This window comes from Loxodonta africana, chromosome 15, assembly GCF_030014295.1.
Source record: "Loxodonta africana isolate mLoxAfr1 chromosome 15, mLoxAfr1.hap2, whole genome shotgun sequence".
Classification (NCBI taxonomy): domain Eukaryota; kingdom Metazoa; phylum Chordata; class Mammalia; order Proboscidea; family Elephantidae; genus Loxodonta; species Loxodonta africana.
The window spans coordinates 26,974,332-26,984,338 of record NC_087356.1 but is presented as its reverse complement, the minus strand read 5'-3'; positions in this window follow the sequence as shown (position 1 = coordinate 26,984,338).

Here is a 10,007-nt window from a genome sequence, read left to right as displayed (position 1 = left end):
CTCATTAATTTAACAAAGACAACCCATTCTCAAATGGGATTATAATCACAGGCATAGAGGTTAGGGTTTACAACACATATTTGTGGGGGACTCAATTCAATCCATAACATCATCTTTTACTTTTCCTCTTGCTGGTGTTGAGAGAGCTGGGTGAGACTGGCCTGGGAGGGTGGTTTAAAGACACACTGTCTTCCATTCTTCCACCTTGCTCTGGGGTCATCTGAGAGAACTCTACGGAGGATACAAGTTCTTTTCGATCATTGTTGGGGCCATTTTCAAAAACCATTTTATACCAGGTCACAAAGAAGCTATCAATAATCCCTAAGATGTACAAACTGTACAGGTCATAGTCTCTGACCAGAATTTAAGAAAACTGTTGCAATTGTTGTTAGGTGCCGTCAGGTCAGTTCTGAATCATAGCGACCCAATGCACGACAGAACAAAACACTGCCTGATCATTTGCCAACCTCACAATCATTGTTATGCTCGAGCCCATTGTTGCAGCCATTGTGCCAATCCATCCGGTTGAGGGTCTCCCTCCTTTCCACTGATCCTGTATTTTACCAAGCATGATGTCCTTTTCCAGGGACTGATCCCTCCTGACACATCCAAAGTATGTAAGATGCAGTGTCACCATCCTTGCTTCTAAGAAGCATTCTGGTTGTACTTCTTCCAAGACAGATTTCTTCATTCTTTTGGCAGTCTATGGTATATTCGATATTCTTTGCCAACACCACAATTCGAAGGCATCAATTATTCTCCTGTCTTCCTTATTCATCGTCCAGCTTTTGCATGCATATAATGCGATTGAAAATACCATGGCTTGGATCAGGTGCACCTTAGTACTCAAGGTGACATCTTTGCTTTTCAACTTTGCAGAGGTCCTTTGCACAGATTTGCCCAATGCAATGGGTCTTTTGATTTCTTGACTGCTGTTTCCATGGGTCTTGATTGTGGATCCACATAAAATGAAATCCTTGACAACTTCAATCTTTCCTCCGTTTATCATGATGTTGCTCATTGGTCCGTTTGTGAGGATTTTTGTTTTCTTTATGTTGAGGTTTAATCCATACTGAAGGCTGTGGTCTTTGATCTTCATCAGTAAGTGCTTCAAGTCCTCTTCACTTTCAGCAAGTAAGGTTGTGTCATCTGCACCACACAGGTTGTTAATGAGTCTTCCTCCAATCCTGATGCCCCATCCTTCATATATTCCAGTTTGTTGGATTATTTGCTCAACATACGGATTGAATAAGTATGGTGAAAGGATACAACCCTGACACACACTTTTTCTGACTTTAAACAGGGCAGTATCCCCTTGTTCTGTCTGAACAACTGCCTCTTGATTTATGTACAGTTTCCTCAGGAGCACAATTAATTGAAATTAAGAAAACTAGAAATTAAAAACCGAAAGAAACAAAGAACAAAAGCATCAACTCACTTGAGAAATTAAAAATCACTTGGATCTAAGAGGGGAGAAACTTGTCAATAACAGACTGTATAGAACATAATGATAATGATCACAACACAGAAAAATAAATGAGCCAAACATTTATCCCCCAGATGCCAGAAAAAGAGAAAATCACACAACCGCCATTGCTTCCAAGAGCAAAACCTAAGGAAACAAGCAGGAGAACTGAATAATGAGAAACCTCAGAAATTAATGGATTAGAAAATGGGAAAAGTAAATTGATAAATAAATGCAGAGCCTGAGTCTTTAAAAAGACCAATGAATTAGAGAATCCATTGTCAAGCCTAATGAAGAAAAAGAGACATAAGGGAACAGAAATGAAAAATGATGTAGAGTAAATGAAAAATATAAATAGGTTTTATAACTTTATGCTAATCAACTTGAAAATCTCAATGAAGTGGATAGTTTTCTAGGAAAATACAAATGACCAAAATTGACTCAAGAAATGGTAGAAAAGCTGAGTAGACTAGTAAGCCTTCTAGAAGCTGAAAAAATTGTCAAATAACTATGCTAGAAAAATAAAGTAAAAAAAAAGAGGGGCAAGCTCCTTCAAGTCTTCAAGGAGCAGATAACCTCTGTATTGTTTAAACAGGGTTAAAAAAAAACTAAAAACAAAAAGCCAAACCCTTTGCTGTCATAGCGACCCTCCTGGGAAAAGAAAAGATGGGCAGCTTTTCAAATCATTTTACTAAGCCAGCATTGCCTGGACACAAAAGCCAACCAGGCAGATGGGGAAAAGAGAAACTGCAGCCCAATTTCACAAATACAGACACAAAATATTAGAAAATTGAGCACAGCCATATGTTTAAAATAACAATACATTGTGTACAGGAAAGGCTGATTCCAGGAGTGCAAATGTTGTTCCTTATTAGGGAATCTCTTAATGTGACCGAGCACGTTAAGAGATCGAGGTGGAAAGCCACATTATCACTGTCACGTAGCGTTAAGAATTTGGGCTTGGAAGTCAGAAAGCCTGAATTCAAATCCTGCCTTTTCTCACTTCTTGACTATGGACCTTGGGCAGTTTCTATGTCTCTAAAATATAGAAAATAACACCTAGCTATCAGAATCATGTGAATATCAAATTAAATCATGAATATGCAACTCTTGGCACAGAGCTGAGCCCACAATCGGAGCGCAGGAAATGATAGTTTTAGGAAAATATCAAGACACTGTCACTTATTCCTGATGATGTTTTTGTAATTAAGACAAGAATTGGAGAATAGTCCTTTAATATTAGGAAGATAAATCGCTCCCAAACGAAAGCAACATCATAATTAACTGTGAAAACATTAGTGACATCCCAATTAAGTTCAGGAACAAGATGAAAACACCTTTACCTCCACTATTATTTATTTGTGTTCTGGAAGTTCTGAGGAATGGAATAAACAAGATCAAATAAAGATCATAAATATTTCCAGGGAGGAAACATTACTATCATCGTTTTCAGGGGATATGGTTTTGTAATTTGAACATCTCAAAAAAATCAACTGAAAAAGTCATAGAACTAACAAACGAGTTTAGTAGGGTACCCAGTGCTACCCAGTGCTGTCGAGTTGATTCCGACTCATAGCGACCCTATAGGACAGAGTAGAGGGTAGCCGTCACGAAATACGGAAATATAGACAGAAAAACCAGTCCTTTCCCTATGAAAATGAGCAAGCTGTTAGACTACATCATGGAAATAAATTGCATTTATAATGGCAACAAAATTCATGGGCTCTAATTCAACAGAAAATGTGCAAGATTTATGTAAAGAAAAAGACCTTATAGAGGAACTAAAAATGAGACTTGAACAAAGAGAGAAACAAGCAAACTCTTTTCTAGAAGACTCAGTGATATATGATTTCAATTATTCCCATCAATCTATAAGTGACCACCTTCCAGTCAACATCTCCATGAGATTTTTTTTCTTAAAAGAATGACCAAATTACTGTAAAGTTTCTCTGGAAGGAGAAAAGCTTGGGTAGGAAAATTTTGATGGACTTGGCTTACCAGATAGTAAATACAATTAAAGCCTGCAACAATTAAAACAGATATACTGGAGCAGAAAAACAGACAGATGGATTTGAGGGACAGATTCTGAAGGCAGGAGCAGATACAAAGTGTGTGAGAGTTTATTATTGCTTTTGGAGGGTTTTATAGTGCGGGGAAGTGACTAGTCAATAAATAACAGCTAAGTTAGAGTCTGTCCTCAAAATACACATAAAAATATTTTTTTCAGATTTTAATTATGTATATTTTATATTTTAACTTTTTATTTTGAAAAATACTTCCAAATTTACAGGAAAGTTGCGAGAATAGTACAATGAATCCATAATTGTTCTTCACAAAGACTCACCAGTTGTTAACATTTTACAATGACTTTCTCTCTCTCTCATATATGTGTGTGTGTGTGTATTTCTTTTTTTCCCGTGAAACATTTGAGAGTAAGTTGCAGATAACATGTATCCTTTACCCTTATGTATTTAGGTGAGATTCTCCATAGAACAAGGGCATTCTCTTATGTAAGCACGATGTAATTATCAAATTCAAAAATCTTAACGTTGATACAACACTATCATCTAAAGCTTAGTCCATATTCAAATTTTCCCAGGTTTCACAATAGTATCCTTTACGGGAAGTCTTTCTACCCCATTTAGGATTCAATCTAAGATCATTCTTTGCGTTCAGTTGTCATGTCTTTCGTTTCCTTTAACCTAGACTAATTTCTCAGCCTTTCTTAGTTTTTCGTGTCACTGATATTTTTTGAAATACACAAGCTACCTGTTTTGAAGACTCTCCCTCCACTTGTGTTTATCTGCTATTTCTTCATAATTAGAATCAGGTTATGCACTTCTGGCAGAAATACTGCATAAGACAGGTTGCGTCCTTCTCAGTCCATCACTTCAGGAGGCATGTGATACAGGTTGGTTCCTGTGGGTGATGCCAGCTTCGATCACCTGGCTAAGAGACATTTGACAGATTTCTCCATTGTGAAGTTACTCCAGCTCCCTTTGTGATTAATACAAAATCCGTGGGTGAATACTTTGAGGCTGTGTGAATATCCATTTACCTCCTTTTGCCTAAATCAGTTATTACTAGGACTACTGCAAGGCAATACATTTTCTAACTCTAACATTCTTTCTGTCAGGAAGACCTTTCCCTTCCACCCTCCACTCTCCCTTCTCTCTCTCTCCTTCTCTTCCTTCCTTCCTTGCCTACCTGTCGGTATAAACTCACGGATTCTTGTGTTATTCAATGGACCATTATCTTATTCATTCTGAAGTTCAAATTGTCCCTGATTTGGCCAGTGGGTCCTATGGCCTCTGTGCCCCCTTTTTTGTTTTATTGTGACAAAAATGTATATAATGAAACATTTGCCAATGCAACATTGTTTACATGTATAATTCAGCAACATTGACTACGTTCATCATGTTCTGCAACTATTACCAGTATCAGATTCTAAATTATTCTACTACTATTAACAGAAACTCAGAGTCCCCTAAGCAAAGACTCTCCTTTTTCTCCTCCCTTCTACCTCTGGTAATCACTCATCTGCTTTGGTCTCTATACATTTGTCTATATCATATAAATGGGATCATACAATATTTGCCCTTTTGTGACTGTCTTGTTTCACCCAGCATAACGTTTTCAAGGTTCATCTATGCCGTGGTAGGTTTCAGGACTTCATTTCTCTTTATGGCTGAGTAATATTCCATTGTATGTATATGACACATATATGGCTGAGTAATATTCCATTGTATGTATATGACACATTTTATTTATCCATTCATCTGTTTGTGGACATTTAGGTTCTTTCTACCTTTTGGCTTTTGTGAACAGTGCTAGAAATACACAGTGTACCTGTTATTTTATGTTTCTTCCTTTTTTTTTTTTTTAATCACAGCCATTTTGGGTGGGGGGTGAAGTGGATTTTTGTTGTTGTTGAAGTTGTAAGACTTCTTTATATGCTCTTGATATTAAACCTTTTCTGATATATGGCTCCCCAAATTTTTCTCCCAATCTGTAGGTCGTCTCTTCACTTTGTTGATACAGTTCTTACATGCACAAATGTTTTTAATTTTGATGAAGTTCCATTTATCTACCTTATCTTTTGTTGCTTGTGGTTTTGATGTTGTATCTAAGAATTCATTATTAAAACTAGGCTTTGAAGAATTACCCCTATGTTTCTTCTAAGAGTTTTATGGTTTTAGTTTTCATATTTAGGTCTTTGATCTATTTTGAGTTAATGTTCATATATATGTGAGATATGGGTCCAACTTCATTCTTTCACATGTAGAAATCTAGCTGTCCCAGTCTTGTGCCCCTTTGACATGTTCCCATCACTATCTGCACATTTCTTTATTTTCTGGCACAACAAGATGTTCCAGGCTAATTTTTTACTTTCCCTGCCTTGGAATCAGCCATTTCTTTATGAAACCCTAGTCCTTTGATTGGGAAATGTTACTGAGAAAAAAAAATCTGGACAAATTACATATAAAAAATTAAATTATAAAAGAACCATACAGGAATACTTATCTAACCTTTGAAAGAGAAAGGACTTTTAAAATATAACATTAAAGGCGAAACCCATAGTTTTAACTATATACAAATTTAGGAACTTCTTTCTGTCGGAATTATCATAAATAAAATGTAGAGAGGGCCTAGGCTCCTTCCTTGGATCTCTGCTCTTTTCTTCCCTTCCCTTTGCATTACCTAAGAGAAATGAAAGCATTTGTCTACCCAAAGACTGGTATATGAATGTTCATAGCAGCTTTATTCATAATTGGACCAAACTGGAAACAACCCAAATGTTTATCAACTGACAGATGAATAAACAAATTGCAGAATTTCCATGGAATACTACCAGCAATAAAAAAGAACAAAATATTGGTACATGCAGTTGACATACAACATTATGCTAAGTGCAAGAAGTAAGACATAAAAGACTCCATACCTTATGATTCCATTTATATGGAATTCTGGAAAATATAAAACTATAGTGACAGACTGTTGATCAATGATTACCTCAGGCTGGGATACTGGGGGAGGGAATTGATACAATGAGACACAGGGAAACTTTTTAGGGTTATGGAAATGCTCTATATCTTGATGGTGATGATGGTTATATGACTGTATACAATGGCCAAAGCTCATCAAACTACACTTCAAATGGGCAAATTTTAATGTATATAAATTAAAAGTCACAAAAAAGTTCATGGAAAAAAGGTAGAAAAATAATTATACGGATATTCAAAGAAAAGGAGCTACAAAAAATGGAGTGCTCATCCTTAGGATGGGAGAGGATTTCCAGAACCTGAAGGAATAGCATGCACTTAGGTAGAGAACACAGTGATGTGGTGAAAAGTTGTGCTAGAAATGTACCTAAATTAAAGCTGTCATCTGCCCTGGGTCACTCTCCCATACCTCTCCAACGTAATTCTTGAGAAAAATGCTGGCCTAGATAAAACTTTCCCCATTCAAAGAAGAATAATAGACAGAAAGGAGTCACCAATAAAACTGTTACAACAGAGAGAGGAAGAAAAGCGCATAAGGAGTAAAAAGCAGATGAAGATTGCATGTCAGAATTACTTCAGGAAGTAGAGGAACAGTTCAGAAAAATACCATCTACATGATCTCAAAGAAATTAATGAGAACATGAACGCTTAAAGGGGGAAAAAGAAGTCAGAGAAGAGATATGAGATTAAAGAAGCAATGTGAAGAAAATGGATAAAGATTAAAAACTGAGCCAACAAAACTAAAAAATCAGAAAGGTAAGGTAATAACAAATGTGTTGAAAACAAAAGCCACACAAGAGTGTGACGGATTTTTTTTTTTTAATTGTACTTTAGATGAAGGTTTACAGAGCAAATTAGTTTCTCACTAAACAATTAATACACATATTGTTTTGTGACATTGGTTGTCAACCCCACGACATGTCTACACTCTCCTTTTCTTGACCTTGGAGTCCCCATTATCAGCTTTCCTATCCCTTTCTGTCTTTTTGTCCTTGCCCCCGGGTTGGTGTGCCCATTTAGCCTCATTTTGTTTTATGGGCCTGTCTAATCTTTGGCTGAAGGGTGAGCCTCAGAAGTGACTTCAGTACTGAGTTAAAAGTGTGTCTGGGGGCCATACCCTTCGGGTTTCTCCAGTCTCTGTCAGGCCAGTAAGCCTGGTCTTTTTTGTGTGAGCTAGAATTTTGTTCTAATTTTTCTCCATCTCTGTCCGGAACCCTCAAGTGTGACAGATTTTTGAAAGAAAGTGGGATACATGATGAACAGCTTGAGAAAAATGAAATGGAAAAGAACAAAGAGGAAAAAAAAAAAGGTATTCAAGACAGACAAAAGAAATCCTACACACGTGCAATTGTTCTTTCCAGAAGAAGTAGACATAATAAATGGAGTAGGAAGAAAATTCAAAAACATAATAGCAGAAAACTGTTTTGTAAAGGAAGCCTGGAATGTACAGTTGAAAGGGCATGTTGTGTTCCAGAAAGAACACATCCTAGTGAAGTAATTAAGTACTAATTAAAGCTAAAGAGAGAGTCACACGGCCATCTAGGCAGAAAAGTAAGTCACTCATGAGGGAAAGAACAATACTGAGTTGGCCTCAGGCTTATCCCCAGTAATATTCAATACCAAAAGAGAGTGAAGCATTGTCTCCGGAGTTCTGAGAAAAGTATGATCTAATAAGCTTTCCCTCAGCCAAATTGTCACTCAAGTCTGAAGGTAATAGTCATTCAAGAACATGCAGGTATGCAGAGCCTGTTGTACCCAGAAGTATTTCTTGAAAAACTACCCAGTGATGGAATCCAGTTAATCAAGAAATGAATCTAAATAAAGAACTCTGAAATGGAGAAATCATTCTAATAAAAGAATGGTGACGAACTGTGAATAACTTTATATGTACAAAACCCACTGCAGTCGAGTAGATTCCAACTCACAGCAACTCCACAGGACGGAGTAGAGCTGCCACATAGGGTTTCCAAAGCTATAAATCTTTATGGAAGCAGACTGCCACATCTTTCTCCTGTGAAGGGGCTGGTAGGTTTGGACCACTGACCTTTCGGTTAGCAGCCAAATGTCTTAACTACTGCACCACCAGGTCTCCTTAAATTTCCATATAGAACCGTTATATTTATATTGTAAACATTAACATTGACGATGAAAAAACACTTGTGAGCCACTGAAATTTTGGGATTGCTTTTACTGCAGCCTGAGCTAGCACAAGCTGATATACCAATATTGGCCTAATATATCAGAAGTCTAATCGAATGAGAGACTGAAGGGCCTTCTGGGAAAAAATATGTTCTAAAATTACAAAGATACATGTGTAGCATGGTTGGCCTTGGAAAGACTAGATGGATAGCTAGGTAGCAGCCAATGAATTGACTCTGACTCATGGTGACCTATGTACAACAGAGCAAAATGTTACACAGTTCTGTGCCGTCCTTGTGATCACCAGCATGTTTGAGTCCATCATTGCAGCTATTGTGCCAGTTCATCTCACCAAGGGTCTCTCTTGACCTTGGCCTCTACTTCACCAAGCATGATGTCTTCTTCCAGCAACTGATGTCTCTTGATGATGTGTCCAAATCAAGCAAATCAGACAATATTCTGATATGATCCATGGGTTTTCATGAAAACAAAATAAAAAATTAAAAACAAAACATATGTTTCACTAAAGCTCTAATGATATTGTTGCCAGAGCAATGTGCTTCAAGATCGTCTCTCACAGTGTAACATAAAGGAAGAGATATTTCTATCCCTTTTTGGGGTAGATGGCTGTGCACCTTGACATTTCAGGAAGTTAGTGGCAGTGCCCAGTGTGAAGTACTGCATACAGGTGCAGTGCTCAGGGATGAGAGCAGAGCCCACTGGGAAATGTAACCAGTGGCTGTGCAGGGTCTTATGTTAGATTGTGGGTCTGGCCTGAAGTGTGTAGCTTAGGAATGGCGATGACAGTTGCAAGTAACAAGATTATAAACAATAAAGGGAATACATAGGTTCAATATATGGAAATGTCCAGTAAAGCATGAGCTTAAGGGAGTTTGATCTAGAGATTCAAGCATGTCACTCAGGCCTTGATTTTTTTAATCTCTCTGTTTTATTTCCATGGTTTTGGCTTCATCCTAAAGCTAGCTCCCCTTGTGTTCGTAAGACGGGTGTCTCCAATTCTTAGGTCTACACATCAAGCAGAGTGAGAAAGCAAAACCACAGAACACAGTTCTTCAACTTCAATCTAACTGAAGCAATTTAGGTCGTATGTCCTCCAAGTGTAACCAATAACTGTGATCATGTAATTGGCTGAGACCAGTGGTTCTCAACCAGGAGCAATTTTGCCTCCCAGAGGACATTTGGCCATGTCTAAAGATATTTTGTCAAACAGGAGTGGAGTGTGACTGGCATCTAGTGGGTAGAGGCCAGTGATGCTGCTAAACATCCTACAATGCACCCCCACCCCCAAACACACACACACACAAGTACAATTACCTGCCCCAAAACGTCAATAATGCCAAGATTGAGAAACCAGTCAGGACCCCCTCTCCTACTTAGGG